A 27,183-nucleotide genomic window follows, 5' to 3' on the forward strand; every position below is an offset into this window, starting at 1 on the left:
TTCAAAACTGGCGACAAGCACACACCGGGAAACTATAGACCAATATCACTAACCTGTATTTGCTGCAAGCTGCTTGAGCATATTATAGTGTCACATATTTATGAACACCTTGAGTCTAACCACTTTTTTTTCTCTAAGCAACACGGTTTTAGGAAGGGTTACTCATGCGACTCACAGTTATTCGAACTCACAACGGATCTTCATTTTAACATGAACTGTAACAAACAGACTGATTGCGTTTTCTTAGACTTTTCCAAAGCTTTCGACAAGGTTGCTCATTGTCGCCTATTTTCGAAATTGTCCGCACTACGTTTAGACTGTTTAACAATGTCGTGGCTGCGTAACTTTCAATCTTTTCGTCAGCAGTTTACCGTAGTAAATAACTTTTCTTCAAACATTTGCGACGTAACATCCGGTGTACCACAGGGAAGTGTTCTCGGACCTTTATTGTTTTTAATATACATAAATGACTTACCCTGCGGTTTATCTTCATCTGTTAGGCTATTCGCTGATGACTGTATCATTTACCGTACTATTAACAATTTTGATGGTCACCTTTCCCTTCAAAATGACCTTGAACTAATTTGCAACTGGTGCGACACCTGGAAGATGTCTATGAACTCATCTAAATGCAAGGTGCTCTCCTTTAGTCGTAAGCGCATTAACTCCGACTTTTCTTACTCCATAAATGGTAGCGCGGTTACCAAAGCTTCATCATATAAATACCTCGGTGTTCATCTAATACCGGATCTCTCATGGAGCACGCATATATCTGCTATCTGTTCTAAAGCATCCAAAACACTAGGATACCTTCATAGGAATTTACGCAACTCGCCTCCCAATGTGCGCAAATTAGCTTACCTTTCGTTTGTTCGTCCGCAACTAGAATTTGCTTCGTCTGTATGGTCTCTTAATCAAGGTTATCTAATTAGTATGTTGGAAGGTATTCAGAACAGGACTGCACGGTTTATTTCTCGTAATTATGCCCGTCATACCAGCGTAACCCAATTAAAGCTAGATATCTCACTCCAAGAACTGGATATACGCCGAACTATTTCCTTGTTATGTCTGTTCCATCGGTACGTTCACAATGATACGTCACACTTTCTGCCACTTCACACACCTGAACGCACGTCAAGCCGCCTTCATAACAAATTTAGCTTCAAGCGCGTTTTTGGCAAAACTAAATCGTTTAATTCATCTGCTTTTCCACGTGCCATCACCCTGTGGAATAGCCTTCCCGATGGTATCGCTATGTTATCTAACCGGGATGCTTTTCGTGAAAAATTACACGCTCTGTATGACTAATTACTGTATAATGATGTGTCACTGTTGCACTGTTAGTGTTTCTGTTATTCTCGCACTGCGGGACCTCTTTATAAGTGTCTTGGCAGGATTTTATTTTAGTTCTACTTGTATTCGTTTGTTCATTGCTTTCACACCTGATATGTACTTATGTTATTTGTTTACCTGCTTTTTCCATTCATTGTATTTTCTGATTGTAACCCCCCTTATTCAATGTCCTTTAATGGACCTGTAAGGTACGATAAATAAATAATAAGTACATGACTCTGTTGTCCACAAAGTCAACTCGCATGAGCTTACGAATGAAAATATAGATCTAGTGGAGTATACTACATTATAAATACATACGTAAGAGGCCAAGGCATAATATTAGAAAGACCAAAAATTCTCAGGATGTCAATTGTGAAAAATAAACAAAAGGTGCTTCACAATCTAGGACGGTCACATTCGTATGTAAACGTCGCTAGATAAAGGAACCTTTTCCAATTTGTCGTAACGCCAAAGGAGTGGAGTGGGCTAATATTCGTAGGTTCTATTCGTCACATATATCAATGGTACAAAATAGCAAAGTGGCATAAAGAAAATCCTTAAATTTAAATTTGAGCAAGGCACACCATTTATTTATTAGATGTTTAAGTCTAAATATGTTTAATTTAATTGCGGTTACCATAAAAAATACAATAACGAGCACTAGAATTTAGCATTGATTTTATTGCAATGTCTAATACGTTTACGCTCGTGGTAACATGCATTCTTGTTTTACCTAAAGTCCTTTTTTTTGCAACCGGTGTTTTAGATTCATTTTGAAGTAATGTTGAAAATAGAACCAACCGAAAAAAGTTCTGCAATCCTTGCTTCATACTTCTACACTGTCAGTGGGCTTTGCCCCATGGTGTGCCAGACATTATGCAATACTTTCCGCTATTCTGTAAATAATTTTAGCAAAACTTCTTTTTCTACTTGAGGAGCAGTATCCACATATTTCAATGTCCTAACGGGTTACACTTTCACCTAGTGGTATAACTCATTACAGCTGATCCTCCAGTCAGAATGTCATCCAGAAGCTCATTCTCTTATCCTGGAGCAGATGATGCTATTCATAATACGCGGATGTTGTGCAGTTAGTGTAGAAGTATTCGTTTGCAGTTGACATTGGCTGATTCTGTCGTAGCCAGAAATGTTTTTCGAGAATGCTGATAATACCGGACACATTAGAATCAGCATAGTGGTGCAGCGCAATCCAAATATTTTAAGAGTGCACTCAATTGCTCGCGTCATTCACCTTAATTCCGCTTTCATACCTTGAACACAAGGAATCTTGGATGCGACAGCGCTGCTCAATCGCGCATTCACATTTTCAGCTGTCGTGGGGTGTGACCGCATGCATGCACGCCTCATATTGGTGTCACAGGGCCGCTTTCGATCGCTATCGACCCCGATCCGGGTGAAAATTCTCGATTGCGATTGGCTTCCATCCCCAGTTAGCGAAACGGGGTCACACAATGGCCGTCTGACAAAAACGGCCGCTGGATTACAAGCCATTGCCACTGACAACCAGCTTTCGAACTGCTAAAACTTGTTCACATTCGGTTCCAACTGTGCAACAATGCAAGGCCCTGCAAAACGAGGTCACGGTACATGCCACAAAATAGTTTGGTCAGCTTTGCGTCCCATACATTGTTATAATTCAATGCAGGTACAGATATGTGACTGGCACGATATTTACAGAGGAACCGTTTACAGGCTCATTCTAATAACCGTTTAGGTTGGTGATGGCATCCACCTCCGCCTCCGCCGATGGTGTCCGGTGTCCGTAGCAGCTATCGGCGGGAACCAGTAAAATTGTCGCAGTTTCGCCCGAAAGGCGAAGCATTAATTGCGACAGCGAATTAGTAGAGAACTATTCGGAGTAGGAATACAAGCTTTATCGGCTGCATAAACTTGTACACATTCGCTTACTAACTGAATTAACAAGCGTGGTGTCAGCGCGCACAAGCAAACCTGAATAGATCACACTGAATGACCGCAGACAACGACTGTCAGAAGGCTGGCACCAAGCGCAGCCGCCGGAGCGGGCTGAGGTTCGTGCAGTCTATCGCTTCAACGGAAACTGAGCGGCGAATGCACAGTAAATACAAAGGTTAGAGCCGTGTGGAGATAAGAGACGGTGCGGGCGACCGCCACAGCCGGGCAAAGTACAAACGCAGTAGTTGGCAGAGTAAAAGATGCCCCCCTCCCTCCCGCGCTGCCTTCCCGCTTCCTTGCTTTCGGGTGGGAGATTGAGTGGCCAGTTCCACTTGCGCCCGATTGCAAGATACGCATTTGGGGCCGGAGCACAGCGTCGCCCAGCCTCCCTCCCTCCCATACCCCCACGGCCTTTAGCGCAACGGTCGTGTTTGCTTTCCGCCGTGCATTCGCTCTCCGTGATAGCGTGCGGGGGAATACGGCACGCGGGGACGATTTTATCGCCGTTGGACTTTATACGGAACCTCACGGCGACGGCGACGGCAGAAATCCGGTTGAAGTGTCCATATAGTTGCTATCGCAATAAAAGAAATACCCAGTTCCCTCCGGGATTGAACATGGGCCCGGTGCGCGGGAGACAGCAACTCTACACCTGAAAAAAATGGCCGGATATCTGCTTCCTTCGCTGCAAATGACGTCGAAAGACAATAGTCTTCTGCCGCTCCTAATACGTCACACCCTCTCTTTTCCTTCCTCCCACCCCTCACGCTCTTCCCCCACCTTTCACTCCTCCCATGATACATGCAATACATGGGTATTGCATCTATCCGTGAGGCGAAATCCGTGAAGGCGAAATCCCTGCTGGCTTGTACTATTTCGTCGATTTAGGCGACCGTGGTGCCTTTGTTATTGTGCTTCTATTCGGGGCTGAAGTTCGAGAGCATCACCCTTGCTTTCCCTGCATGTAGCTCAGCTATACCTCTAGCGACGCAAATTTCACGGTCGAGCAGTTAGTGATGATCGCCCTCCATGACGTCCTCTTGTCTGCAAGCACTTCGGTACCGACGGAAATCATTACGCTGGAGCGAGGCGGAACGGTGACTTGTTCTTCAAGCACATTCAAGGCATGGTAACTTATACTTGTATCCGGTAGTATCGCGTTGTGCGTTGAAAGCGTTATCGACTTGGACCTTAAGTCGATGACTGCACCGTGTTGATTTAGAAAGTCCATGCCTAGGACGACATCCTTGGAGCAGTGCTGCAGGATTACGAAGTTCGCCGGGTAAGTGCGGTTGTTTACCGTGACTCGCGCTGTGCAGATTCCAGTCGGCGTTATTAGGTGGCCTCCCGCTGTCCGGATATCTGGTCCTTGCCAGGCTGTTTTCACCTTCTTCAACTTGGCGGCGAACGCGCCACTGAAGACGGAATAGTCGGCGCCAGTGTCGACGAGAGCGGTGACGTTATGACCACCGATGAGCACGTCTAGATCGGTAGACCGGCGTCTGGCGTTGCGACTAATTCGTGGCGTCGGATCACGGCTGCGTCGGCTTGCTCTGCTGCTGCTACGTCGCTTCGGAAGGTCTCCTTTCTGCGGCGAAGTGCTGTCAAGGCTGTTGCTAGGTGGCATGCTGATATCTCGTCGTGACGATTCGTGAATCGTCGTCGTCGTCAGCGGCGGAGTATCTTAAGCATTGCGTCGTACAGCAACCGCACCTCCATCGGTTGCTGCCTTTAGTTTCCACCTGCGGTAATCCACCTGTGCTGGATTACCGTAGCGATGGCCTAGCGGTAGAGCATCCGCCTCGTATGCGGGAGGTACCGAGTTCAAATCCCGGTGCAGCCGGGAACCCACCGGTTTTTCTCATGGGTAGAGATGTCCCCTGGCCTGGTGCTCGGCTGTAGTGGGGGTCCACATCTCGAAAGAGGACCCAATAGAGATTTCAGCTGTTGTCTCTGGGCACCTCTTGTCCAACCACAGACGGCCTTGTAGACGAGCATCCGCCGCGGCTGTGGGAGGCAAGTGCTGCCGCCGGGTACCTACCGGTAAAATAGTACAAGCGCGCTCCCGGCCTGGTGCTCGGCCATTATGGGACCTGAACGCTTGGAAAGGGGTGTTTGACCTCAACCCGAAGGTGCCCCCACCTCAATAGGTGCTTGGGGCGCCACATGGGAAATGACCGCCATGGGAGCGGCCCAGACACTCTTTTGAATTTCCGTGCTCACGTTGGTTTCGACGGGTATTCAGGGCGCAGGCTCCTTTCCCAAGCGTATCACCCCTGAAGGAAGCCGAACGCCAGGCCGGGGTAGGCTTGTACCCTTTTGAACCAGTGGAGATCGGCCCCGGGTGGGACCGGTGTACTGGCGGCGATGCGGCGAGATGTAGCGGCCCGGTGACGGCAAGCGTGAGGGTCGTCGTCGTTGCCACTGGGCTCCGGCGAGGTAGTCGCCGATGTCACGTGGTCGCTCGCCAAGCTGTGGACGCGGTGCGTTGACGCCGAACCCTCGTAGGCCTATCTCGCGGTATGGGCATCGGCGGTAGATATGGCCGGCTTCCCCGCAGTGATAGCAGAGCGGGCGGTGGTCGGGGGCGCGCCAAATGTCTGTCCTCCTTTGGTAGCTGCGCTGGGCGACGGGCGGGCGTGCTGGCGGCGGCGGTGGTGGACGACGGAACTGCGGCGTTACGGGGCCCTGGCGCGAGCGCGGAGGGGGGGCCTTGACGACAGGCGACGGCGGTGTAGGTCATCGCTTCCGGCTGGGGTTGCGATGATTCGGGAAGTCCTAGCGATTGCTGGATTTCCTCCCGCACGATATCGGCGATGGAAGCAACTTGAGGCTGCGACGACGGTAGCAACGTCTGCAGCTCTTCGCGTACTATTGCCCTGATGGTGTCTCGTAGGTCGTGGGAGAGTCCTTGGACTTCGGCGTACTGTGGCGTCGAACGGCGATTGTATTGCCGGTTGCGCATGTCCAGTGCTTTCTCGATCGTTGTAGCCTCCGAGAGAATGTTTTGGACTGTCGTTGGTGGATAGCTCCTGCTTAACTCCCCGCATGAGCATGCGAACTTTCTTGTCTTCTGGCATAGCGGTGTCGGCGTGCCGGAATAATCGAGTCATTTCTTCAGTATACATACCGATGCTCTCATTCGAGAGCTGTACACGGTATTCCAGCAAGGCTGCAGCTCTTTCTTTACGGACGACGCTAGTGAAGGTGTCCAGGAATGCGGCTCGGAAGAGGTCCCAGGTTGCTAGTGCACGCTCCCTATTCTCGAACCAGGTCCTGGCGCCATCTTCAAGTGAGAAGTAAACATGGCGCAGCTTGTCGTCGCAGTCCCACTTGTTGAACGTAGCGACCCGGTCGTATGCCTCCAGCCAGCTTTCGGGGTGTTCACATGGCGAACCGCGGAAAGTCAGCGGCTCCCTGGGTTGTTGCATCACGATTGCAGATGTTGGCACAGTGGCTGTCATGGTAGCTGCTGTCGAGGTCGTGACTTTTGTCCTCTTGGTCTTCTCGGGAAGAAGTCCGTATTCCAGTGGTTGGTTTTGTAGCCTGAGGCTAGCTCGATGCTCCGGGACAACGTTGGTACTCTATTCGGGGTTCGGGCTTGGATCACGGCTTTTCGGGGGCGTCCGCTGCATGGACACAAAAGCACCTACACCAGATGTCACGTAGTAGTGACAGTAAAGAAAACAGTCAGAAAACTGTGTATGACGAAACTGGTTGTTTATTGGGCGAACCTGTGCCCACAAAAGCGAGCTACGCACGAAGCACAACGATAGCGGCGAACACAGTCGGCGATCGTCGAAAATCTGATCAGCGGCGAAACGCGTCGGCTTTTATACCTGGGTCATCGAAGGTTCCAGATTAATCCCTGATGCCCGCGGGTCTTCCAGAAAGTTCTAGACAATTCGCCTCGGTCATACAATCAGATAATATAAGCGTCGGCGAAAACAGGCAACGGAAAGGAGCATCGATAACGTTCTAGAAACTTCCGATACAGGCGCTTCCTGTGCCGAGCGATAACGTTTAACATTTGTTAGCCGGTGGAAAGCGGCCACCGGTGAAAGAGAAACATGTATACGTGTCAAATTAATGAAACACTAGGATTTGCTACCTTTGTGCGACACACTTTCTTCATAGCAGAAGCAGTTATTTGTCCTGTTCTGTAAAGAAATCAACGCGGTGAGTGGCTTTGCTGCTTTGTTAATAACTCTACTTCTTTTGAGGTGTCGTTCGAAACAGTGAAGGTAGACATGAAATCGGTTGCTTTGTTCACGAGAACCTCATAGCTATCGCCTAATGCATCATCGCTGAAGAGATTTCTCAGGTGTGCTGCTGGCTTTTGAACTGGCTCTTGAAATACATCACATATATCCTTATGCACAGAGAATAGTGCTGATACTATGACATCTTTTGCAATGTCGTCATAAAGTTCTTTCAGCTCATGTGGTGAAGGACTTGGAATTTCCAACCTCTTCTTCTTTTGCTGTCCTTCAGCAAGTGTGCCATCGTATTGCTGTTTCCGGCCTGTCATTGAAGTGAAGTCGACGTCCCTGAGTCGTCTAAATTACACTTTTTCAACATAGGCAGGCAGCCAGACGTTGTTTTTCTGGGTGCATGAAACAGAGCTCCTGATGCGCACGCCAGTTTCCACAGCAAAGAGACAAGCTCCAACGTGGGAGCATGTCTCGCCTGTACCTGCGATGTAGGTGCAATGGGCAGCGAGCACACTGCCATCTGCTTTGCACAATATCCAGTCTTTAAGTGGGTGGTCGCTGAGCCTTTGGGAATGGTTGACCTGCGAAAACAGATGACCGGGTTGTAAACAAACGTGCACTTTTTACAAAACGGGCGTATGCACACCAGATAACCTAGCCGCGAACACAGCAGCGTAAAAGAACAGGCATTGTTTATCTTCATTACCGCATTTTAACACTGGAAATCGGACTAATAGGGGCAGAATTTGAACCTCGTAGCGTTTGCTGACATGAGGCGCTATAACGTAAAATGATTTCAAATTGTTTTGATTCCAATTTTTGCAATCAGCCTCCACGATTGGTCAAAACATTTTCGGGCCACTCCAAACTTCGCCTGTCTGTCACGCGACGTCACGAAAACAGTGATAGCTCCCCATCTGATCTAACGTCTACACACAGATTATGCATGATTAAACCGCCCAAAAGAAAAATAATCATTCCTGATTCGACGCCTTTTCACCATTACCCCTCTGCTTTTGGTCCAATGTTTTCTGGCTACGCCCACTTCACCTGTCTGTCACGCGACCTCACAAAACAGCGAAAACTCACCACGTCAAAGTGACGTGTACGCGAAGAAAATGCATTAATATGCGGAACAAAACTGAAAACTTTTCTCAATAGCCACAGAGTGCCCCGTTCCGAATGGAATAGAAGATGGCTGCCCGCCGATCACTCAGGCCCTCGCTAATCGCACCTACCGGTGAGCATGTATTTATTTGCGCATGATAAACCTTTTTGCGTGGCAGTAAAACGTATCGAGCCCTTTCGGCATGCATACGACATCGCTCTGCCAACTCGTCCTTGTTGAAATCCGTTTTAGCGGCATTCTTATCCTTCCGTTGTTCGCGGCCGCGATTTTCGACCAGCCACCGCAAGCTAAGTAAGGCGAAGCGGACCAATCGGACAAGCCAGCACCACCCTCTTCATGCGGTTATGTATTTTCACTGTGCTGGGTCGGCCCCATCGAAACACTCTCCACTAGAGCGTGCTCCTCGCCTCTTGTCAGCCAATTAGATAAGAAAAACCGCTGATTGTAGACAATATTATTGATTTTGAAAGCGAACAAACCTGACCTCCTATAAACGAGGAGAGTGTTTGATTGGGTTGTTCAGACAACGCTGCGAGTCACCGCCCGATGCTTGCGTCGGTGGTTACGTAAATTCCACGTCAGGAGTTTGGAATCAAAACAGTTTGGAATCATTTTACGTTATAGCGCCCATGCTCGGTAAATTTTGGTACGCGGGCGTCTTTGAAGTTTGCCCGTCATCTGAAAACGGCGCCACCACATCCAGATGCATGATTTATTTTTCACTCCGCGCAAATCACAACAATGGCAGGCTATTTTTCGAGAAACGCGCCAGAAAAGGTTCTTGAGCTCACCTCTCCGAGGAGAAGCACCTTTTCGTCTCATAGGCGTATTGCAGACAGGCTTCTCACCCACCCGCTGGTGAAATAGTTGTGTCCTTCCATTGATTTGAAAGCGGTCATTTCTTCTACCGTCACAAAGCTGGAGGAGTAAACTAGATAGTTTACGATATCCCCGTGGGTCACTTGAGGGAACACATTCACGTCGATCGTCGTGTCGACACCCGGTCGCAGTGTGTACAGGTCCATACCGTCGCACATTTGCACCCTCTCTTCATAGCGTACGCGCACCGATCCCACAAGTTCAGTGTAATACCCTGCACTGAATGGCTCACTCCTCTGGGGAGGAGACATCGTGGCCGAAAGCATAGGAAAACAATCCACAGCGTATCGGGAACGGTCAGGCGTCACAGGCAAGGCACTTGACGATACGGACTGCACGGACGGACAGCTGCGAAACGAAGAATGGGTCCCCAGCATGGACGCCGGCGCTTGACTGGGGCGGAAGTTACGTCACGTGCAAGCCATGTATAGTTTTTGCTGAATTCAATGCAAGTTTCCCGCTTTCGCCCTGCTTGCGTGCCATCTGTTGGGACCTTTTATTACTGTTGGCACAAAGCCGGCTACAGAGTCGCTGCTTCAGTAAGCTTGTTTTTAACACGTAGCGCCTCTTCGACACCATTTCTAACGCGTTTATTTTTTTCCATTTGCAGCGTTGCTTCCGAAGCCTGGTAACAGCCATGTTCCTTCAATCGGTTGTCGATTTCCTCTCTCTCTTTCTCTCAGTCAGTGTTTCTCTTTCTTTCTCTCTCTCTCTCTTTCTTTAAATGTCTCTCTCGCTCTCATTTTGTCTTTCTCTCGCCCATGGCAAGTTCTGTTACAATCGTTGGTACAACGTAATCATATCGTTCCCATAAATGCATGTTCTACATACGTGGGTGTCTAGCCTAGTGGTCATGATGCTCGCCTTCGGGCTGTGGGTACCCACGTTCGCATTCCGCCTCGCCAAGAATGTTTGTATAATTTACTTAATTATTACTCTCCCTCTCTGTCTGTCTCTCTCTTTTTCTCTCTCTGCACCTCTTCTCCTCATGCTTGGTTTTTGCCAGGCGGTTGAAGCGAGTGAGAAAGACACAGACAGACGCACGGAGTTTTTCGCGTTTAGGTAGCCAAGACAAACTATCGTCTTTAAAAAATGAACCACGCCAGCGCTTGCTAGCTAGCAGCAGAAAAATGCTCTAAAAACGCGCCCTAGTGCGGCAGGAAACACGGCATGTGACATGCGCGCCGCGTAGCGTCGATACGTACATACATTTCATTGCATTTGCATATTGTTACACCAGGTGCCACGCCATGTAGCATATGCACAGGTAGCGGCACAAGGTAGAAGGTTGAAAGAAAAAGAAATATTTTAAGGAGACGTATACAAAAAATTTGCAGGAAACTTAAGCTTCGCATTTAAGAGTGTAACGCGACAGCATTCAAAGATCACTGAATGCTTGTCGGGCTTCCCGGCAACTGCAGCTCTCTTTTTTCTCCTCCTGAATTGAGACACCAGAGGACACGCCATGTAGCAGTTGTATAGGTATAGTTGTATGAGGTGGATAGAGAAGGCTTGAGTAGAAAAATCAGATTACGGAAATGTATACAAAAATGCAAGGACGAAAAACATGTACAGCATACCTCATTAAACCAAGCAAGATAGGTGTCCGTCACCACCCGTTTCATAGGGAATGCCATTAAATCATCATCATCATCATCCTTAGAATCGTATCGTGCCAATTGTCACGTGATGTGACATGCGCGCCGCGTAGCGTAACAACATGCAAACATTGCATTGCAGTTGCGCTATATTCCACCAGGTGTCCCAACATGTAGCAGTTGGATATGACCATGGTCGTTTGATCAAAACGGCCGCTCGATTATGTTGCATGCTGCATATTCCTGGACTTGGTTAACTGAAGTAGGTTAGGTAACTATTTGTCACCGCCCCGTTTCGAAAGGGATGCCAATAAAGCACCATCGTCATCAGCAGCAGCAACGCATCGTGCCTCGGGTCAAGGCATGTGACTTTCGCGCCACATAGTCCGGATGCCGTTGTTTACCCTTCGGTACACGTTGACGCATCTCCACGCGAGGTACGAACCTCTGCTGTAGAAGCGAATCGTAGAGCTACGCGCGCGGTTGCAACCAGGCTGCGGCCGACTCAGCAGACTGTTGTGCAGAGCCCGACGGGTTGCATACTGCGGTATAAGAATACACCCTGCACGAATTGCCGTTCACATACAGCCCTTACATACTAGCTGTTCCGCAAAGCAAACTTTTGCCTCCCTAGCTTTTTTGAAGAAATGACGAATGAGTTATATCGTCCGGACAGAATTTGTGCTTCTCCTCGTAGACTCAAGTTTACCGTGTTTACCGAACAAAACAGTGTTACGAGCTCTTATGTTTTTGCACCTCAAACGGGGAAACAAACAGCTGACGGGCAAGGCAAGTACATTACCTTCGGAAGGGACAGAGCTCTTCTCTGTTTAGGTGCTAAGTGTGTGTATGCACTGCTGTGAGCGGAATGGGTAGGAGACGTCAAACTAATGTTATCAAAATTTTCGCTAAGCGCTGACTAAAGCCAACGGTTTCTCGTCGGTATCAACTCATGCGCCATCGAGGCGCGACTCCTGCAACGCCACCGGCCGCTCTCTTTATCATACCATCTTTGTAAGGGCGCCGTTTATTCTAGCCAGCAGAAGTTGGCTTGCCTCCTGCGTCGCGCCATTATGTCGCACTTGCCCGACCGTGGTAGCGTCGTGGCTTTTCTTTTGCTGTTAAGCCCGAAGGTGCGGGATTAAATCGTGGCCTCGGCGACCGCATTTCGATGAGGGCAAAATGCAATAACACCCGTGTACCGTCTATTGGTTTCACGTTAAAAAACCCAAGGTGGACAAAATCAATCCGGAGTTTCCCACTATACGACCTGCTTTAGAATACTATCGTGCTTTTCGGCACGTAGAACACCAGAACTTAATTAAACATTTTGTGTCGCACCTGCGTATATTTAAAATACCGTCGTAGTAGTCGAGGAGAAACGGCTAAACCTTCATATAACTGCCAAACTTCCTATAATAGCTAACCTGCCAGCTTTTTTCACTCACTTCCATATTTGTTAAGAGCTAAAAAATAACAATCTTGGGGCAGAGTGAAAAGCGAGAAATCCAATTCCCTATTACTTCGTTCATGAGTCTAGTGAGTCAGTTCCAAATTGTTTGTACCTCGTTACTTATTGAAACATTTGCTCGCTCCTTCTCTTTAACAGTATTCAATATCCATAAATGCAGAGTTTTAACTATTTTCCTACGAGTCCATTTTTATACTACTGGGTTTAGGACTATCATTACTAAGTTGGAAAGGTGGTCCTAATGCGGTATAAATATGCCACTTCGAAGCCAAATCGAACATGAAAGGACATAGTTCCATCTCACGAAAATAAACGACAAGTTAATCGCTTCAGGATAGTTATATGCTAAAATAATGAAAAACAGCCAAAGCATTTCTTCTCCCCAAGTCTGGCGAGATGCACAACTCCCGTAACAATCGCAGTATTATTTATTTATTACAGCAAGGCTGTCTATGACTAGGGTTCGGTGGATTTTTCGTGTCCGTCCACAAATGTGCGTGTGCAAAAACTCAGCTGCTGAATTTGATGCAAAATCGCTTCATTCTATGCAAACGCTTATACGCCTCATCCCTTGCATATGCATTTTCAGTAGATTAGTTATCAACAGGCATAATTTTCAATATCAGTAGAATCGCAGGTAGACAATAAGGCTTTCTCAAAGATTTGCCGTGGTGGGACCCGCATGGCCCATGTGAGCGTTCTCACCGCCCTCTCTTTGTCGTTGTTCCAAGCGCTTGCGTGCCTAGTTTCCTGTCGCTCTACCGGATGGCGGTCCCGTTGCGCGTCTCTAGTTTCCTGCCCGAGGTAGCGGTAGTTTCCTCCCCGAGGTAGTTTCCTCCTCGGCTCCCCGAGGTAGCGGTAGTCTTCCAGGCGAATGTATGCTGCCGATCAACGCCTGTCGTTTCACGCTGGCGGCCGTCCTCGTAGTCTGCCGAGATGGAAGTTACGGTAGACGGGGAGACGATTACCGAAGATGAACTCAACGATGGGAGCTCGACAGCGCTGGACGCCCAGCGCAGATAGGCGCGGCAGATCCCAGATTCTACCACCGACGCCTCCGCCGCTGGCATGGACAACGACTCCCGCCATCAAGCCGCAAGGAACGCGCCCAGGTTCCTAGCCCGCCCGCCGCCACTTCCAAGGCACAAGCGGCTACCAACCACAGCTACCCGCCGAAGACTACAAATTCATTCTGCGTCGACAATGTGCCATGAAACTCCAAGCGCACGGACCGGCAAAATTATTCCAGGCGATCTGTTCGGCACCCCGGATTAGCATCGACGACGCAATTGGAGAAAACCAGGTGCGGGTGCACCCAACAAGCAATATAGCCCTGATTAGTACGCCATCTCGCAGCAGAGCGGAGTGATACTACAACACCAAGACACGGAGCATTGACCAGCAAGAGGTAGCGGTCCTTGCGTATGCACCGGCGCCAGAGAACTGAACAAAAGGTATCCTCCACTTAGAGTTCTCAGATGTATCCAACATAGCGATACTCAAAGAACTCCAAGCTCGTAACCCAAGCGTCGAACTTGTAGGGGCAAGAAGGCTCGGTGCTTCTAAGCACATTGTTATCACCTTCATGGGCTCCACACGACTAGAGTTCGTCTGCGACTGGGGGGTTATTTACACGGCTCACCCGTTCAAAGATTTATTGAAGCTTGCTTCAACTGCAGAAGAACTAGGCACCACTCCGATGTTTGCCCGGAGCAAAGAAGAAGACGCTGCAAAAGAAGTCGAGAGGAAGGCCACGAAACGCCGGCACCGGGCCCTGCACCAACAAGCCGAGCAAGGTGTATTGTATGCAGAGGCGGCCACCCAACTGGCGCAAGACACTGCCGCCACAAGTTCTTCTCCCAAGTACAGCCAAGGCACTCGGGGTAAAGAAGACTGTTGGAACCGAAAATGAGCCTGCAGAAACATCAAGCCCGAAGCAACAAAAAGCATTGATGACCGCCGCACAAGACAGCACGCAAATCACGGGCTGCAGAGACGGGGTTAGACGAAGCCGTCCCGCAATAAGATACGCCAGCGATGAAAACGTTGGCGCCCGAAGCGGAAGCAACCGACCGAGGAGCAGTAGCCGGGACCGTGCAGCCAGCTGGGCCGGGCCGCCAGCCGTTCCACTTCCAGAACAAAGGGCAGCCGGGAGTCCGAGTGAAGATTTGCCTGGCAACTGCCACCACCGGTGGAGGACAGCGCAGCGAGGAAGAGTGAAGACAACACGGTGAGGAAGCTGGCTAAGGGAATGCGTGAGCTAAGACATCTCGAGGCAGCTAACCAGAAAATTAGGGCATTAGAAAGCAAACAGACAGCTAGCTTAACGCCCGCCGCTACGGAAATCGCGGCCAGTGTACGCAGGGAACGCGATCAGGATATGGAAACTAGAAGGCACCAGAAATCCCAAAAGAAAGCTATCATATCTCGTATAAAGGGGAAGCTTTAATTCTGGGCCCATCCTAGAACGCATTGAGACCACCGAGAACGTGCCAGCCACTGTCTCGCAAGCAAAGTCGCAGGCCTGCGCGCCACACGCAGCACAGTCACAGCGTAAGCTGGTGGTCCGGCTCAAGAGTAGCTCCAATTTGGGCACCACGCACAACAGGGACGTTGCGGCAGTCTGTTCGCCTCGTTTTGACAAGAACGATATGAACTATCCGCCCGACGTCGACGGCAAGCTGCGGCTTGTAATGCTCTCTGCAGAGCAGTCTGCTGAGCCCGATCAAGCCTTGCAACTTCAACTTACATGTATGGCGCGCCGCGTTTGCAGGCACCTTAACTAGATGGCGCCACCATACTGGCGGTGGCTCGGCAGCTCGGGAGCGCGTTGATTGCGCGCCTCGTCTGAATCGCATATCGTTGTCTGCGTCTGCGCACGCAAACGCCCGCACCTGCGAAAGCCTGCTGCATTTGCAGGCAGCTTAGTTAGATGGCGCCACCACACTGACGGAGGCTCGCGTCGTGTGCCCCTGGGCGTTTTCCTTATAGGGCATTTTCCGCCGCCCGATAGCAAGTGCATGTGTGGCTCAGAGGTAGAGTATCTGACTGCCACGCAGCGGGCGCGGGTTCGATCCCAGCGGGAAACGCGTACTTCTTTCGCATTTCCGGCGATAGCGGTTACGGCCCTACGCCGGCGGCATCATCGCGAACCGAAACGGCCATTGGAATGAGCCCATTACAGCTTACGCTGTAAAATGGACACAAAGCTCCATACGATGCAAACAATGATGGAGGAAACCCTCAAGTCCTTTCAAGCTATGCTAAGCAGCGAAATCACCGAATCGCAAGCCGCCCTGGGCAACGCATACACTCCTACTCTAGTGACCCAGTCATCCAGCCTAGATCCAAGCCACTCCAGCCGACCGAGCAATGCAAAGGGCTACAAAATCACGAGCACGGTCAATACAAGGGCCTCTCCTTACAACAAAAAAGATAGTAGGGCAAATTAGAATGATACAATGGAACTGCAGATTATTCGCAAAAAACGAGTGGCGCTGCAAATTCGCACTTACCACTTCTGATCTCAGCATATGTGTGATCGCACTTCAAGAGACTGAAGCCAAAGTAAAAAATACAGGTTACACCACATACAACGAGTTCCCTACGCCCAAAAAAAGAATGCGCACGGCTGTAGCAGTACAACTTAACATTCTCTCAATGGAGATGAATCTCGAATTGTATAATGTCCACTTCACCTTCGTACAATTGGTGCCGGGGAGTAGGAAAAATAAATCCCTTTACGTGTTCAACATATACAGCCCGCCACAAGCAAAAACAATCCCATTCACCACCATCGTCCAAAAAGCAAGACAAGAGGCCGGGGAGAGACATTTGGTAATTTTGGGTGCTTTTAATGCCCACCACACAGCATGATGCTGCGGAAATGTCTCCGGAAAAGGCACATCTATTCTCAATGGGGCCAGTAACAATGAACTCACGCTGTTAACAGACCCGGTGCAACCGACAAAAATCGGCAACAGCGATTGTGAAAATACCGCCCCTGATCTCTGCTTTTTGCGTCATGCCGAAAGCGCTACCTGGGCAAACATTGAGATCAACTTTGGAGGCGATCATTATATATGTTCGCGATCACTATCCCATCAACCGGCTATGAGAAGAAACAAGCCTGTGTCAAGCATACCAAGTGGGACCTCTTCAGATACGAACCAAACGGGAAAGCGCCCCGGGAAATCACAGACAACAATGAATGGGTAAAAACCCTATTCGAGGACACCAACACAGCCACTTTTTGAGCGCCAAAGAGGACGGCCCAAAAGCGGACTGCCTGCTGGTGAACCTATGGGGGAAAAACAGACGTATAACCGGGATGGCTCAAAAATAAATTCAATCGCGATCTGAAACTTCAACTCGCAGAACTATACAAAGAAGTTCAAAGATACTCTGCGGAGCTCACCTCAACCCAATGGATTCATTTATGCGATCGGATCAATGGACAGCTGGGATAAAAAAAACAGTCACTACTTAAACACCTGCTAGACCCGGAAAGTAGCAAAGGGGCAGCACAAAGGAGAATGCAGAAGCTCGTCCCTGCCCATCTGGACTCGGATGAAGACATCGTCCGTTCCCTCTGCTCCAGGTACATGAACACAGATAAAGACGACAATGCCAACATTCCGTACAAAGCGGAGACAAGCGACAACTTGGACAAAAGACATCACCGAGCCGGAGGTCCGAACGGCGCTGGCCGACTTGAAGACCACCTCCGCTACAGAAAAGGTGGAGGAACCAATAAGATGCTAAGAAACTTAGATGACAAGACCATCCAGAGTCTCACCAAACTCTTTAACCAGATTTGGCGCTCCTGCGTTATGCCCAAAGAATGGAAAGATGCGAAGTTGGTTTTCATTCCCACACCGGGTAAGCCACTGAACACATCAAATCTTACACCAATATCACTGACCTTGTGCTTAGGCAAAGCCCTGGAACATGTCATCCTCAATAGGCTGGTGGAATACGCGGAAACAAACCAGCTCTTTCCGCCTACGATGTTTGGTTTCCGCACAGGGATATCCACGCAAGACGTGATGTGGCAAATTAAAAGGGACATCGTAGATCCAGCGATCCCACACACAACAATATCTGTACTGGGCCCGGATATTCAAAAAGCATTTGATAACGTGGCCCATCAAGCTGTCCTTCAAAATTTGACCCACATGAATGCGGGATAGCACACATATAACTACGTTCGGCCTTTCTCCAGGACTGTACGGCCACCTTGCAATTCGGTGACATTAACCCCACTGAATACAAGACGTTTTGTAGCCCTCTTGCACCAGCCAAAATGAACTAGAACGTCTACAACTATTCAAGATGGCTACAAAACGCATTTGCATATGAGTTTAGAGAACATCTTGTGGAAGACGCCTAGAAGGCATCTGGTTAAGCTGTTTTAAGCTGTCATCGTGCTAAGACGGCTAGAAAACGTTTGGGATAACGTCTTGAAGATGTCTGTGCGGATCCTTATCCAGATATAGGAATAAATATGCATTTCGGTTCTTTCCGCTGCTTTATACGGTTGTTAGATATCTAGCACCCATGCTTGCCACACAGCCTGTACTTAAAAAACATACACATGCACTGCCTTTCCTGTGGTCTGTCAATTTACCATCCTGCAAGGTGTACATTTCCATTAGCTGCACATGTGTCGTTGCGCTGTATGTCCAGTCGTAGCGCCTATACGTATTTCATGAAGAAAAAAACATGAAGCAAATGTAACAAATTGTGCTAGATTAAAGTCAGCATACATACAAGACCTAAGGCCTTTAACCACGTTAATTCAGAAAGCAGAAAAAGTCAAAAATAAATCGAAGGGTTCAACGTGCCTAAACTGTGAAGCAGACCATAATTGGCGACTCCGGATTAATTTTCACCACCTCGGATCTTTATGGTACACATCAATCTAAGTACACGATCGTTGTTGCATTTCGCTTCTATCGTACCCGCGATCTCGTGCTCAGCAGCGCGATGCTATAGCCACTTAGCTACAGTGGCGAGTAACAAAAAAAAGAAAACGTGTGCCTACGCTGACCAGCTGCGCAAATTTAGTGTGAGCGTTAGTTACAGATGGATGAATAGGCGAGTCCAATGATATATTTTTCTGGCAAATGATCGCGCGCAGTAACTCGAGTTTCAATCTGTGCGGTGTTCTGCGGGCTGTCACAATCGGCGTTTTTCGCACGGTGCTAGTTCAACCTCCACGCCAGCGTGTTATTTGGCTGCATCACAACATTGAGCTACATCACCATTCCGCTGTCAGCTGTTCATACAGTAGTAAAAAACTATAGTTTCGCAAGTTCGTCAATTCCTTAAAACGCTTTTCACCGTCGTTTACTCCTAAGTTGTGAAACAATTGTTCATTTCATCTCTGTTTCAAATTAAATACCTTTATACGCGCAAAAGCTATAGCTAAAATTGGCGCTATAAATAATGATGTGTACTTTGGTGGGAAAGCAGGATACCATGCATTACATCTGTACTTATTCGTTTTGCCCAATTATTTGCAACCACAGCACGGCGATTTTATAAGTGCACCACGTATTATAGTAAGCGTTTCCAGAAATGTTAATCCTGCAATGTTTATTTGCGACGTACTTGAAATGTTTCGAATGACTTTGCTTCGTATATTTATTGAATATTTTTCACAATAGACGCGCGAACTTAACAAACTCGTAACACTGCACCAAGACCGAAATTGCAGTTACCAGGACTGAGCACGGTTGGTCAGCAGGTCCGTACAGCCATATACAGCCGCTGCATGGCGGGGGGGGGGGGGGTATTATGCAAGCGTCTACCTAGATTAGAGCGCTTAAAGCGGGCAAATTTGATTTAGCAATAAGTTTGCAGTCCACGTGTACTTATCACAACGTTTACAAGGGCTTTGCAACAAAAATAACATTCGATCATTAGCGGTATCTTTCACACCCTTGTACACTGACTGTCACAGCTGTCCCCGATTCGTCGTCGGCGCGAAGTCGATCGACGGGGTAGACAAGCTGGTTGGTCGTTCCGTACGCAAGCGAGCACAGTGAAAAGAGTCAGAGTCGGGAGTAAACCAAAAAAAACAAGATATTTATCGGCTGATAAATATACACAAGTCAATAAAATAAAATAATAAAAAAACACAAGACACACTAACACACCTGAACTTAATATATCACAATGATGAAGACAATACGAACAATTAACAGTAGATATCAAAATGAAACAGTGCGAGGATCAAATATACAAGAATAACACTTAACAGTAATTGACTAAAGCAAAGTTCCAATGAAAACAAAAAGAAACAAACGATGTCATACGCGTGGCCGGGCAGCAGCAGCAAGTCCATAAACCATGAAGTCGACGCACAAAGCTTTCCCGAAGAATGCTGGTGGCCGATCTTGTCGAGGTGGATGCGAATTGCTGGGCTGGGTTTCCCGGGAGTCTAGATTGGACGTCTTCTCTCAAGCAGGTTGAGCTAACTTCAGGCGAACTACCGTGAGCTTCGTTGCAGACGCTGGTTTGACGTCTCGTACGTCAACAAGTTCCTCGGAGTTCCGACGTGGCCAGGCGGCCCAGGCGATACTGGACGGCACTAGCCCCCCAACGGCTTCTCAGCAGCGCATAGGTTCAGCTTCTAGACTAATCAGCAGGGCCCAAAACATGCGCTTAAATAGCCTCTCCTTTCCCTAGTTCCCTAGGTAGGGAAACTGCCGCTATGTAGCGTTCTCCGAATTCAGCTCTCTTAGCTCCCAACAATCTTGGTCGCGCCCTTTCACCATGGACGAAGAACCGCAGATTATCCTCTCTCCCAATGTCAAGGGCCAAGGTCGAGCCCGGCACTACCACGTGGCCGTACACGCACACCTCGGGGTCCGTAATCGGCGTGTCGCGTCTGGAATCGAGATGGCAGCCCGAGCGGCCACGACGCTTTTGACGCCCGTAATTCGGCGTGTCGATGTCGAATGCATTATACGCTGCACAGTCAGGAGCCCACGTTTTTGACGCTCGTAATTCGGCGTGTCGTTAATCAGCGTCCAAAACATTCGAAAATATGCCGCTCCGTGACACTGACTCTATTTTGTCTGCTTTGGATGTGTTATTAGGTGCTGTTTACAAAATTGTGATATCGCTTAGTCTTGCTTTGTCGCAGAGTTGTAAACTTGATACTTAGCAATTTTCGAGATTCTTTCAAAAGACAGCACCGACGTTAAATCAACATCTGCTTCCAGCACATACTTGATTTTACAATTTATTTAAAATGCGAAAAAAAAAACACATCGAAATCGGTGTGAAATCGACATGGCCGAGAATGTCGATTTCACCTTTCCTATGTATCCGGAGCCAACGCTGTAAGCATTCCTGTTTCAGTGCGGGCGCTCTACTCGAGCGCGTTTCCGGAGTTTTCTTTCTCCGTGCTATCGAAAGGCTAACTGCGCCGCGACTGTCAGACATGGAAGGGGGATGAGATTGGAATGTTCTACCTTCCCCCATGCCCGACGGCCCTGGCTGCATAGCGCCTCTTCCTCTTCACAACCACTCTCTCTCGAGCCTCCAACTATCACGTGACCGAAAGCCACGAGAGAGGGCGTTGCGTTGGTTGCGTGAGCTCAACCTCGCTTTGCCGTTCTCTCTCCCGACCTGCCATTCCAATCTTTCCCCCTTTCACATTTCACGGCGGGAAGCGGCACCTGTTGCTCGGGCAAGTCGGTTCGCGCCTTTGTTTTCGGCTTAGAACACTCGCAGAGCGTGCTCTCCATTTTGTGTTTTCGATGCGTTAACCAAGGACCCTTGTGACCCTCGGAGTATGCGGCGTTGCTTCTTTGACTCGGAAAGTGGACCCTGCCTCATCGATACCGACAAAAAAAGTGAGTACCGCACGAAAGTGCCTTATTTCTGAGAATTGTTACCCCAAAATGTCCTTTGTATGGGCATTCCACGTTTGCGTGATACGCTAGAAAGGTATACTGTGAGCTTGCCGCGGTGTTAAATTAAACGTTGGTACATGTTTTTCACAGATAAAATACTGATTGCTTTTTCCACATGGCTAATAGCTATTTCATGACGCGTATTCGTGTTTTTCTCGGTGATCCTGACAACGGGCGAGATATAGTGCTACGCTGACAAATTTATATCCTAATTATATTCCAGTCATATGTCATTATATGAAAAGGAACGCGAACAGCGGAGCGCGTGGCCGAAGCATAACTGAAGGCACTGGGGGCGTGCTCCACCACTGGAACAGCTGGCGCCACCGTCGACCTGACGTGTAATGCGGGATCACGTCGGGACAGCGGCCGCGTCGTCTGCTTCGGAAGCGCCGAAGCGAGCTGAATACGAAAGTTTAGGCCCACCTGCGATACGGTTTTGCATTAGTGGGTTAGTTTTCCCCTTTCGGGTGCCTGCTTGAGAGCACTTGAAAGCACTCTAATAGGTAGTGGCGGCTGCCTTTCAAGGCGTCCGGCATGGTAGGCTATTTCTCGTTACCACAGTGCCGGACGCGTACGCAATGGAGCCCGGTGTCAGCCTTCACACGTACCCTCAAGCCAAGAAGCTGTGTGTAGCTTGGATTGCGAAACTTAAAACCGGCAAGCAGCCATCGGCTACAACTCGGGTGTGTAGAAAGCACTCCCGCGAGGAAGATTTCTGCTATGGCTTTGGGGCTGCGATGTTGGGTGAGTAGTAGAACGCGCGCACTGAGAAGACCGCCTGCACTCGCTACCCGGGTAATGTCATGAAGATTTGGTCTATGAACTTGTTTATGCTAGATACTGGCATGTGCACCAGAACGGAAAGGGAACGGTAAGAAGCACATTCAAAAAAGGCATGGTATATGGTCATGTTTGTGTCATAAACATACAGTGCGAGGCAACTCCAGAAATAACGATATTGAAATGTCCAAGAATTTAATAGAAAAGAAAAACAAATGATTGAATCGTGGCGATGGCGCATCACGAGTCGCCGTATAGCGTCGAAGTCCCTAGTTATAACGAAATTATTGTTGAATAGCTCTGATAGCGTCTACGCAACAATGGTTGCTTGTGTACTGTCAAATGTTCATATGCTGCGGCTTAAAGTTCACGGCACGGTGCGAAAACGCGCTCGCAGTGAAAGCGAAACATTGTGCGCGGGCATGCATGCAGACGCGCAGTCGGTCGCTGAGAACCCGTGCGATCGCTGCATTGAGGCTTCATCTGTTATTCTACATTTGGTTACTCGGACAGCACACTATAAGAACAAATTTCACATAGCTTTCAGCGATTGCCTACCTTTCACGAAAGAAGCTGGCTGGAGGGACTCCATCGCGTCGCGAGCGCTTACAATGGGCTTTCACTGCACGTATTCGGTAAAGAGATACCGCCTGTAAACTATTTGTCCAAGGTTATTATTTTGACAGTAAGTAACTTCCCTCGTTTGGAGAGTACTTACAGAAATGGCCAGGAGGGCTCCTGCGAGGTGTTTTTAATTAGCGCCGACAGCCAAACCTATGAGGAGCGCGCCGCGTTATCCCTCAAACTCCGTGAGCGAGTTGCTTCCGACAGATGGCGACTCCGTCACTCCTCACCCCGAATAGAGCCCGCCGCCCAGTCCTCACTATTGGCAGGCGCGCACGTCCGGTTTGATCGCGCTGTGCGATGATGCACCCCCTATACTACGATAGTGACAAGGAAAGCTTATCATCTGCCAGGCATGCCTAACACTCGTTTTAACTGTGTCAGACAGTGTTTAACAGTGTCCGTGTTTATCTGCTTTAACAGATAATTTTACCTTCTACAGCGCTAAGATCATAGATATTTGGGAATTGTTTCTGCATTATACAGGGTGAGGCAAAAATATGTTAACTATAAATGCGTGTTTTTTTTTTATTTTTGAAGAATAAACCATGGCGTGCCGATATTCCATTCAGGAACAGCTGCCTGGATGGAGGTCTTTCAGTCCTCAAGCATCGTGCAAGAAAAATGCACGGCCTGCACCGGACAGGATGCACCATCGCGTCTGATAATTAGCAGCATCTACGAGAAGTTTGTAAGGACGGAGTCCGTTCAAGATGATTGCAAGGCAAAGAGTGGTAGCAAGTGATCTGTCCGAACTGAAGAGAATATCATCCTTGTCCAGGGAGCGGTGACAACCAGCCCAACCAAATCCGCACCGAATTTCTCCAGAGACTGACATTTCTGAAAGGTCAATGATTATAATTTTACACCGTGATTTAAGAATGAAGCCATACCACTTGCGGATTGTGCAGCAGCTCACAAACGCGGACGAGTAAGCACGTGTGAATGCTGTACGAATTACCTTGGAAATGGTGCAGATGGAGCCTGACATTACGTTCATGTTTTCTGACGAAGCAACATTCCACATCAGCGGTCGTGTGAATAAACACAGCTCTGTCATATGGGCGACCGAGCCCCCGCAGGAAGTACGCGAGCATGCGGAATTCCCCCAAGGTGAATGTTTTGTGTGCAGTGTGGAAACTTGTAGTCATTGAACCCTCGTTTTTCAAGAACAGACTGTGAGGGGAGAGAATTACCTTGTGTGGTAGGAGGACGCCAGTGTAATGTTTGCGCTCGGTGTGGGGGGCCGAGAGAGGAAATGCGCGGGCTTTTCCGTGCTTTTGTTCGGCGTGCGGGGCTGAAAAAAGCGGTAGTGCGCGTGGCTGGTGCGCGTGCCGTGAGAGACCATCTGGAACGACGGGGCAGCCAACCTGACAGAGCGGGCAGTGAAGCGAGATGGTGCGGACCGAACGCCAGCCCACGTCCCGGCATCCCGGTCCTGTACTGCAAACCGGGTGCCGCCCCGGCTTCTACCACCGTCGTGAGTCCTGCTGAGCTGGGCTTCGTCGCCGCTCACACGACCGCTGCCGTGCTGCCAGGCTCGGGCTACGTGCCAGAGCCATGGTCCTGTTCTTCAAACCGGGCGTCGTCCTGGCTTTCACCCCACTGCTGTGCGGGGCTTCGTCCTGGCTTTCACCCCACCGCTACGCAGCCGAGCTCGGGCTACGTCCCAAAGCTAACGCTCCGGAACCGGGCTACGTCCTAGTGCCACCCTGAACTTAAACCGCCGCCCGTACTCACCGCCGTCGGAGCCAAGTCCGCCGAGCCATCGCCACGAGGCCGGAACTCCTAATTGGCATTGTGAGTGCTCGAGCGGGACAGTTACCCAAGTTTATCTGTACAGTTTATGTGTTCCCGTATTCGTCTCATGTGCCGTTTCGTGTCATAAAGACGTTTCTTTGTGTCTCTGCGTGCCTTCTTGTGCGTCTGGCTGACCTGCGCCCACACAGTTGGCCACACCTTGCCACGCTCAGCATGTTCATGGAAGAGAACGCGCCAGTTGCCATTCTCCAGCCAGGGTACTTTCAGCAAGACGGCACCCCTGCCCTTTACAGTCAGATGGTTCGGAATTACCTGAAGGACACGTTCGGTAAACGTTGAATTGGCAGAGGTGGTCCTCTCCCATGGCCAGCGCGTTCACGAAACCTGACGCCTTGTGATTTTTAGTTGTGAAGCATAGTCAAGAATCGTGTTTATGCCAGCAAACCTAGCAACTTGGACGACCTGAAGCACCTCATCACTCAGGTCATCGCTGATATCCCTGCCCACATGGCCCAGTGGGCGTCACAATCAACAATGCCCAGACTCCATAAGTGCATTGAGCGCGATGGGTGCCAAATTAAAACCCTGTAACCATATCCCTGCCTTGTAATTTCACGTGAGTGAACATTATTGTTAGCATCTTTTCGCATCACCCTGTATATTAGAATATTCCATCTATTTCTTGGACAATCACCCGTATTCGGTAGTAGCCACCTACTTGATAGGAAACAACGTCAACAGGTAGCCTGACAAGAACTAGCTATCTTATCTTCATTGCAGAGCAATACACAAATATTTATAACCAGTGCGAGAATAGCAGAAAGTTGAGTTGTACATCGGTATCGACAACAGAATAGGCTGAACACAACGCGAATACGAACAAAACGTGCCATGAAGGTACAGGAACAGAAACAATGCTTTGCGCTCCGTTTACATATAGTTCACGTTTCTGTGCGTCTCGCGCAAAAATGTGGCACAGGAGAACAATATATTAACCCTCCACTGCAGTCAGTTCGTTTCATAACTAAACAATCGGCCCGTTTAGCCCACAGCGAAGAGCCGCCATGTACTGTACATTGCAATGCGCACTGCCGACCACCCATCCACGCTAACGCGGTGACGGTGCTGCCACCTATAGCCCGATCTCGCGATCGATTTTCGGCACCCTATTCTAAAAGTTAAGGATCGCACAAAGAGCGGTGGAAAGAAAAATGTTAGGCTTAACGATAAGAGAACGGAAAAGAGCGCTGTGGATCAGAGAGCAAACGGGGATAGCGGATATTCTACGTGACAAAAGAAAGAAATGGAGCTGGACAGGCCATGTAATGCGAAGGATAGATAACCCTATATTTTTGTGAATGTATTGACATATGTATTCCAACTATTCTGTAAGTAATAATTTTTGATCGTACTCTCCCACCTTACACAATGCCTCTAGGAGCCTGCAAATTATATTTAAATAAATAAATAAATAAATAAATAAATAAATAGGTCGCTTTCTTTCTGTAGTGTATGCAAGTAGGCAACTAAGACAGTGGTCGTCAATCACTTACCCTGAAGTGCCGGCCGTAAATAGAAGATCAGCGTTTGTGGGGCCAAGCCCGTGGGAAGCCGGAGACCGTGCAGTGCTCTTGTGAAGAATGCCACCGCGAGGTGATCAAATTCGGTGACCGTAAGGTACCACTCAGCCTCAGTGACGCAAGGGATTCTTTAGGCGATAACTTTCTGGAATCCGGCGTGTAGTTTTAAGGGTACAGCATCACCGTGCGTGCCTGATCATCATCAATGTGATACTCAGTTTTATGCTCATAATGAAAATTACGCAATATTAACGTCGAGATGAGAGGAAATTTTTGTTGGCCAAATGCGAAATAATACAGGTAGCCCATGCGAATTGCGTCTCCTGGTGAAGAAGCGAGGGAACTTGTACTTCATTATCTTTATCGGGTGACCGCTTTTTCACCGACTAAAAACTTTACAAATTATCGCTCGGCGTAACAAGGGCCTGCATGTAGCGTAAGTTTCTCGAATGTTCTGTGAATGGTTCTGTCTGTTGTCACACAACCTTGTGCAATCTGATTTTATGTGCGAAGCGAATTGTGTAGTATCTTCTGTTTTTCTGGGCACTTGCATCCACCCAATAAAGAGTTAGTTTTGTGATTCACAGTTTTGGTACTGTGTTTTTCGCCGTCACTACAACGTGACATTAAAAACGTAATCGCAAGAAGCTGTGGATCTCTTGCGACGTTTTGGGGTTATTGATAGTCGCAAGCTCCTGCAAGCCTCTGTGAGTCTGGAGAGATACCTTATTGTAACGTGAAAAACGAGAAAAAGCGTTTGACGATCGCTGAAGCAGGCATTTATTGGAATTTAGCATTTTTTTCCCCTGGCCGTAGAGTGTACACTGTACACAAGAAACATTCAGCCTCTGAGAGCAGCTGGCATGCCTGTTCCCTTGACAAAGGAACAGCGTCAGAGGCAGGGACAATTATTCAGCAGACGGTTCCCCACGTCACACTCTTGA

The 27,183-nt window shown here is 48.7% G+C and overlaps 1 pseudogene; it reads right to left on the reverse strand.

Annotated features, from left to right (window-relative positions):
* Positions 1-7,834: 7,834 nt before the first annotated feature.
* LOC125943440 (uncharacterized) lies at positions 7,835-9,743 on the reverse strand (annotated as a pseudogene).
* Between the last annotated feature and the right edge of the window lie 17,440 nt (positions 9,744-27,183).

Source organism: Dermacentor silvarum, chromosome 2, assembly GCF_013339745.2.
Source record: "Dermacentor silvarum isolate Dsil-2018 chromosome 2, BIME_Dsil_1.4, whole genome shotgun sequence".
NCBI lineage: Eukaryota > Metazoa > Arthropoda > Arachnida > Ixodida > Ixodidae > Dermacentor > Dermacentor silvarum.